The following is an 8,130-nucleotide window of genomic DNA, read 5'->3' on the forward strand; positions in this document are numbered from 1 at the left end:
TATTTCTGTGGTTTAAACATTGCTGATATGCACTGAGATGAGGTGCAATGGCAGGCAGCACAGGATCCAGCTTGTAGAAGTGTGCCCTGTGATCCTGACCCCGCTGCAGAGAGCACGGATAGCTGTCTCTGGAATCTGCTCTAGGGACAAAGACTGATGACTTCGTGCCACCGAATATTGCAATGACACATATTTTGAGGTTCAAATAAATCACCTCATCCCTGCGGGTAAGGACTGGTGTGCAGCAGGAAGAAATAGAAGAGGGCAAAAACTAGAGGAACATGAATACATTTAGTAATAACAACACCTGTCAAAAATAATACATTGTTGTGTTAGGAGTAAAGTATTGTTACTTTCGCTAGTTCTTATTTCCCTCCTATGTCATTTGGTTGGCTACAAGGGTGTTCATTGCAGCCTTTTCTGCTGTTGCTGCATCTACAGTACTTCTAAGTTTAGAAATACAAGGTCACGGTGATTTGCAGCACCCAGGATAACAGTAGCTGTACCCACATGTCACTGACCACAGAACTCCATTATCCACAAGTCTGATCACACACCGACCAATCTGCTGTTTGCAAATATATTACACAAGCCATGGCAAACGTAATAAAACTCCAATAACTCTTGAATTACTTTACATTATTTGAGTAGTGTCAATCAGAGTTTAGTTAAACAAGGTTATTCTTCTTCTTGCGTATGGCGTGCACAGCCTAAAGTCGTAATACAACTTGTTCTATTTGATCTTACTTGATTGTGCACGCCAGGTTGATTGCATTTGTCGAAACAGGGCGGACCACGAGAAGGTTGCAATCTCCCACCTCGTTAAACAAGGTTAAAGTAACATTTCCGAGCATATTGTGCTGCTGGAGCTGATATTCATACAATGTTTGAAGTAGAGTATGATGATAACATATTAGTAGATCAGTATATCCTAAAAGAAGATATGAGGTTGCTTTGGCAAGTAAGGTGAAAGTAAATCCAAAGGGTTTCTACAGCTATATTAATAGCAAAAGGATAACGAGGGATACAATTGGTCCATTGGAGAGACAGAGTGGACAGCTATCTGCAGAGCCAAAAGAAATGGGGGAGATATTGAACAATTTTTTTTCTTCGGTATTCACCAAGGAGAAGGATATTGAATTATGTGAGGTAAGGGAAACTAGTAGAGTAGCTATGGATACTATGAGGTTCAAAGTAAAAGAAGTACTGACACTTTTGAAAAGTATAAAAGTGGATAAGTCTCCAGGTCCTGACAGGATATTCCCTAGGACATTGAGGGAAGTTAGTGTAGAAATAGCCGGGGCTATGACAGAAATATTTCAAATGTCATTAGAAATGGGAATAGTCACCGAGGATTGGCGTACTGCGCATGTTGTTCCATTGTTTAAAAAGGGTTCTAAGAGTAAACCTAGCAATTATAGACCTGTTAGTTTGACTTCAGTGGTGGGCAAATTAATGGAAAAGATACTTAGAGATAATATATATAAGCATCTGGATAACCAGGGTCTGATTAGGAACAGTCAACATGGATTTGTGCCTGGAAGGTCATGTTTGACTAATCTTCTTGAATTTTTTGACGAGGTTACTAGGGAAATTGACGAGGGTAAAGCAGTGGATGTTGTCCTAATGGACTTTAGGAAGGCGTTTGACAAGGTTCCTCATGGAAGGTTGGTTAAGAAGGTTCAACTGTTGGGTATAAATGCAGGAATAGCAAGATGGATTCAACAGTGGCTGAATGGGAAAAGCCAGAGGGTAATGGTGGATGGCTGTTTATCGGGTTGGAGGCAGGTGACTAGTGGGGTGCCTCAGGGATCTGTGTTGGGTCCTTTGTTGTTTGTCATGTACATCAATGATCTGGATGAAGGTGTGGTAAACTAGATTAGTAAGTATGCAGATGATACCAAGATAGGGGGTGTTGTGGATAATGAAGAGGATTTCCAAAGTCTACAGAGTGATTTAGGCCATTTGGAAAAATGGGCTGAAAGATGGCAGATGGAGTTTAATGCTGATAAATGTGAGGTGCTACACCTTGGCAGGACAAATCAAAATAGGACGTACATGGTAGATGATAGGGAATTGAAGAATACAGTTGAACAGAGAGATCTGGGTATAACCGTGCATAGTTCCTTGAAGGTGGAATCTCATATAGATAGGGTGGTAAAGAAAGCTTTTGGTATGCTAGCCTTTATAAATCAGAGCATTGAGTATAGAAGCTGGGATGTAATGTTAAAATTGTACAAGGCATTGGTGAGACCAAATCTGGAGTATGGTGTACAATTTTGGTCGCCCAATTATAGGAATGATGTCAACAAAATAGAGAGAGTTCAGAGGAGATTTACTAGAATGTTGCCAGGGTTTCAACAACTAAGTTACAGAAATAGGTTGAATAAGTTAGGTCTTTATTCTCTGGAGCGCAGAAGGTTAAGGGGGGACTTGATAAAGGTCTTTAAAATGATGAGAGGGCTAGACAGAGTTGATGTGGACAAGCTTTTCCCTTTGAGAATAGGGAAGATTCAAACAAGAGGACATAACTTCAGAATTAAGGGACAGAAGTTTAGGGGTAACATGAGGGGGAACGTCTTTACTAAGAGAGTGGTAGCGGTGTGGAATGAGCTTCCAGTGGAAGTGGTGGAGGCAGGTTCATTGGTATCATTTAAAAATAAATTGGATAGGCATATGGATGAGAAGGGAATGGAGGGTTATGGTATGAGTGCAGGCAGGTGGGACTAAGGGAAAAAAAAGTTGTTCGGCACGGACTTGTAGGGCCGGGATGGCCTGTTTCCTTGCTGTAATTGTTATATGGTTATATGGTTAGAAGATCTTTTTTCACACAGAGAGTGGTGAATCTCTGGAACTCTCTGCCACAGAGGGTAGTCGAGGCCAGTTCATTGGCTATATTTAAGAGGGAGTTAGATGTGGCCCTTGTGGCTAAGGGGATCAGAGGGTATGGAGAGAAGGCACGTACGGGATACTGAGTTGGATGATCAGCCATGATCATATTGAATGGCGGTGCAGGCTCGAAGGGCCGAATGGCCTACTCCTGCACCTAATTTCTATGTTTCTATGTTTCTATGTATATAACACCATTCTTTCACAACCCTTGCTTCATTGTATGAAAACGAGTTCAGATTTTCTCAAAGGACTTTTTTGGTAGTGGACACAAGTGGTAATGATATAAACGCCCTAAACAACAAAATATTTAATAGAATAGCAAAGATATTTGCTTTGACCAAATTGCAAAATATTTTAGTTTGCGTTAGGTTTGTATAAAGAAACTGCTACCAATATTTCTGTGTAGGTGTCAATCAATCAAAGTTCTTTAATAACCTGCACTATTTACAACGGTCTTAAACATTTGTTCAGACGAGTGGTAAAATGGAGCAGCTGGTAGAGCTGCTGCCTCACAACACCAGGGACTGGGTTCAATCCTGACCTTGGGGTTTTCTGGGTGAAGTTAGCACATTCTCCCTGTGACCAGCTGAGTGCCCCGGTTTAAAGATGTACAGGTTCATATGTAAATTGGCCTCTGTAAATTGCTCCTATTGTGTAACCAAGAAGCAAGTGTATTGTATCTTTTGTCCCAGATAGAACAATAAAATGCTTGTTTGCAACAACACAACAGAATATTTAAACATAGTACTCTATAAACAAACATGCAAAATAGTTCAGAGTGTATATGTGTGTCTCTATATATATTTATATATATAACTAGACTAAGTGGGACCCGTTGGGTCCCGGCCTCACACGGGAGGGCTGGATACCCAACACAATATTCCACCTCTGCAGCAATTCCAATATTGCTGGCCAGTGGGAAATGGGCTTTCTGGTGCGCTAGTATGAGTGTTGTGGGCCGAAGGCACTGATTTCCAGAGGGCTAGTATGGAGTTTGTGGGCCGAAGGTACTGATTTCCAGAGGGCTAGTATGGAGTTTGTGGGCCGAATGGATTTTTGGGCTGGCAGCTCAGTCACCGAAGCCTGGCAGTACAATCACTCGGACCTGGCAGGCTGGCGGCTGAGAAACTGCCAGAAATTGTGCCCAAAACATGTGACAGACAGTAAGAGAGAGAATGGGGAGAGGGTGGACTTAATGGATTATTGGGCTGGCAGTTCACTAACTCGCGGCTCGTGGGCTGGCAGTGCAGTCACTCACGCCTGGTACGCTGGCAGTTCACTCAGTCATCCCACCTACCTTCCCCCCCCCCCCCACTCTGCTCCTTGCCATTCCCCTCCCACTCACACATTCAGTGCATCTCCAAACAATATTCCCCCTCCCCCATGCACTCTTAGTGGCTCTCCCACAGAGCAGCCATTCCTGCCTATTAGGTTCTATTGTGATGAAGAACACGCAGCATTAAAAGTGCAAAAAGGTTTTATTAAAGTTTAAAATGTGAATGACTCTTAAAATAATAAGAACAGTTTAAATTTTAAAGATGAGATTTATTAAGTTTTTACTTGTTGTGTCTTGTTGCGGCTTGTTGTGTTCTGCTGTTCACTGCCTCTTGATGACTATTTCCTGTTGATAAAAAGAGACAATTTAATACAGAGAAAGTCAGCGGTCAAATTTTAAGAAGGAAAATCTTAGAATATCTCAGAAGTCATCATTCAACGAAGCACGTTATTAATGACAACATTCTCGGGCGATGTTCCATCCTTCAGGAAACTTTTGACATTTCCCTTCATATTTCTGTTGAGCTAGTATGTTGGGCCAAATGTACTGGTTTCCAGAGGGCTAGTATGGAGTTTGTGGGCGGAATGGATTTTTGCGCTGGCAGCTCAGTCACTGAGGGCTGGCAGCACAGTGACTAGGGCTGGCAGGATAGCGGCTGAGAAACTGCCAGAAATTCTGCCCACAACAGGTGACAGTCTGTAAGAGAGAAGGGGGAAGAGGGTGGACTGAATGGATTATTGAGCTGGCAGTTCAGTCACTTACAGCTGGTGGGCTGGCAGTTCACTAACTTACGGCTCGTGGGCTGGCAGTGCAGTCACTCACGCCTTGTACGCTGGCAGTTCACTCAGTCACCCACCTACCTTCACCCCCCCCCCCCCCAACCCACTCTGCTCCTTGCCATTCCCCTCCCACCCACACATTCAGTGCATCTCCAAACAACCTCCCCCCCATGCACTCTTAGTGGCTCTCCCACAGAGCAGCCATTCCTGCCTATTAGGTTCTATTGTGATGAAGAACACACGGCATTAAAAGTGCAAAAAGGTTTTATTAAAGTTTAAAATGTGAATGACTCTTAAAATATAAGAACAATTTAAATTTTAAAGATGAGATTTATTAAATTTTTACTTGTTGTGTCTTGTTGCGTCTTGTTGTGTTCTGCTGCTCACTGCCTCTTGATGACTATTTCCTGTTGATAAAAAGAGACAATTTTAATATAGAGAAAGCCAGCGGTCAGATTTTAAGAAGGACAATCTGAGAATTTACCTCAGAAGTCATCATTGAACGAAGCACGCTATTAATGACAACATTCTTGGGCGATGTTCCATCCTTCAGGAAACCTTTGACATTTCCCTTCATATTTCTGTTGAGCTAGTATGTTGGGCCAAAGGTACTGGTTTCCAGAGGGCTAGTATGGAGTTTGTGGGCGGAATGGATTTTTGGGCGGGCAGCTCAGTCACTGAGGGCTGGCAGCTCAGTCACTGAGGCCTGTACTGGCAGGGGGGCACCAAAATGCTTGGTGTTGCTGAAGACTTCTGTCCACAACTTCAAAGCATTCTCTCCTAATCATTGGACATTCATCCAAAACAATTACTTTCACTTGCCTCATGAAATGTGCCGTCTTAGAGTTCTTCTTGATGTTGCACAATGTATCCTCGGCCACTTGGATGGGTATCTTGAATCGAGAATGTGTCGTTCTTCCACCAGGCAGAAATGTAGCTGCTATCCTAGAGGATACTACAGCAATAGCCACATCACATAACATTTCCTGACATGATGTTCAAAAAGCAGCCCAAAGACAATTTCAGTTGTTAATGAACACTGAAGATTTTGTGCAAAACATTTTTTTGAGGTAGGGGCTGTCAGGGTGGGGTGGGGGTGGTAAACATTGTGCTGCCAAGGGAGGGGCACAGCTTCAGGTGGGGGTTCTCGTGAGCTGATGAGAAATGTGGGGGGGGGGGCTCATGCAGGGGATGAGGGCGGCTTCAGTAGGGGGTGCATCCTATTGCCAGGCGGATGTGGGGCATGTCAGTGGAGGAGAGGGGGCAGTGAGCGATTTACTCATGACCTGTGGACTCACTCACTGCCTTGGGATTGACTCATGCCCTTTAGACTGATTGACTCTCACGGCTTGTGGACTGACTGATGCCCAACTTCTGGAGTCACGTCCGACTTTTGTAAACTGAAAACGGTAACATCTACATTGAGGAACAGCTTCTTCCTGACAGCCATCACGCTAATAAACTTAACAAATAAGCTCTCACACACACACACACACATTCACACACACACACATTCACATACACACACACACACACATTCACACACACACACACACACACACACATTCTCATACACAAACAGATTCACACACACACACACAATGACACACACACACTCACACACACACACACACACACACACACACACACATGGACCCACTCACTCACACACACAGACTTAATCACACACACATATATACAGACTCATCCCCCACCTCAAGACACTGCCCTATGGGTGGTAAATGTCGTGCAGCCAAGGGCAGCTTCAGGCGGGGGTTGTCGTGAACTGATGAGAAGGGGGTGGGGTGTCCTCATGCAAGGGATGTGGACGGCTTCAGTAGGGGGTGCATCCTATAGCCAGGCGGAGGGCAGCGTCTTGAGGTGTCAGTGGAGTAGAGGGGGCAGTGAGCGATTTACTCATGACGTGTGGACTCACTGCCTTGGGATTAACTCATGGCCTTTGGACTGACTCTCACAGCTTGTGGACTGACTGATGCCCGACTTCTGGAGTCACGTCCGACTTATGTAAACTGAAAACTGTAACATCTACATTGAGGAACAGCTTCTTCCTGACAGCCATCACACTATTAAACTTAACAAATAAGCTCTGAACTACAAAATATTATATTATTTCACACACACACATATATTCACATGCACTCACACACACATATAATCCAATCACACACACACACACACAATCACACACACACACACACACACACACACACACACACACACACACACACACACACACACACACACACACACACACACACACACACACACACAGAGGGAGGTTTCACGGCAGTCGGGGCACGACCCATGACCTGTAATGTTGCTACGCTACACCAAATGGATTACACGCGATGTACTGCAGGTAGGCACTTACCATCGTTTCCAACTCCATCTTCCAGGGAGATGCTAACTGCATTTCGTTGTCTCTGTACTGTACACTGACAACGACAATTAAAGTTGAATCTGAATCTGAACCTGAACGTAGCGGATCCGTTAAAACCCACCAAAAATGTCCATTTTTGCGCTGCAAATAATTATGGAAATTGGGATGAGCATGTGAGACATTTAGCCTACTTCAGAATTCCAAAAGTGAGGAGAAATGACAGTAGATAGAAGTGAGAGCTGAAGGGACAACAAACAGAGTGCTTAGCGAACATTGGCCATTTGCTCACTACATTTCATCAACACTAAAGCATTATTTGTGTTTTTTCTTGATTCCTTTGGCATCTAAAAAGTTTCAGAAGTGATAAATCTGGCTGTATTTTTTTTAATAAATCGCCCATGGTTCTCAAGTGGGTTTTTATGTACAAAATGAAAACGCATCTGAAGAAAAATTTACAGCCAGATTTATCACTTCTGAGAATTTTTAAATACCAAAGGAATCAAGAAAAAACACGAATAATGCCTTACTGTTGATGAAATGCAGTGAGCAAACACGATAATTCCAATATTTTCAATCACGATATCTGCACAGCCAATCTTTACCAAGCACTTTAGCTGCTGTTGTCCCTTCAATTCTCGCATCCCTTTACCTTCATTTCATTTCACGTTTGGAATTCTAATGTTGGGTACATGTCTCTCACACTTACCCCAACTTCCACATTTTTTTTCAGAGCACAAATTCAACATTTTGGCGGTTTTTAACAGATAGGATAGTACGCGTTT

General features: G+C 43.3%; 1 long non-coding RNA gene across 2 annotated transcripts in view; it reads right to left on the minus strand.

The window, feature by feature from the left end:
- Positions 1–4,304: 4,304 nt before the first annotated feature.
- The window catches only part of LOC129707091 (uncharacterized), a 6,242-nt gene continuing 2,416 nt past the window's right edge, over positions 4,305–8,130 (minus strand). Inside the window, exons 1-3 of one of the 2 annotated variants that reach the window (XR_008725141.1) lie at positions 7,340–7,743; positions 5,294–5,354; positions 4,305–4,513 (exon numbers count right to left, since the gene is read on the minus strand). This is a non-coding gene — a long non-coding RNA (uncharacterized LOC129707091). Of the gene's footprint in view, positions 4,514–5,293; positions 5,355–7,339; positions 7,744–8,130 lie in introns of those variants that run through there. The other variant, XR_008725142.1, reaches the window with a different exon arrangement.

The sequence above is a fragment of the Leucoraja erinacea genome, chromosome 20, assembly GCF_028641065.1.
Source record: "Leucoraja erinacea ecotype New England chromosome 20, Leri_hhj_1, whole genome shotgun sequence".
Lineage (NCBI taxonomy): Eukaryota > Metazoa > Chordata > Chondrichthyes > Rajiformes > Rajidae > Leucoraja > Leucoraja erinaceus.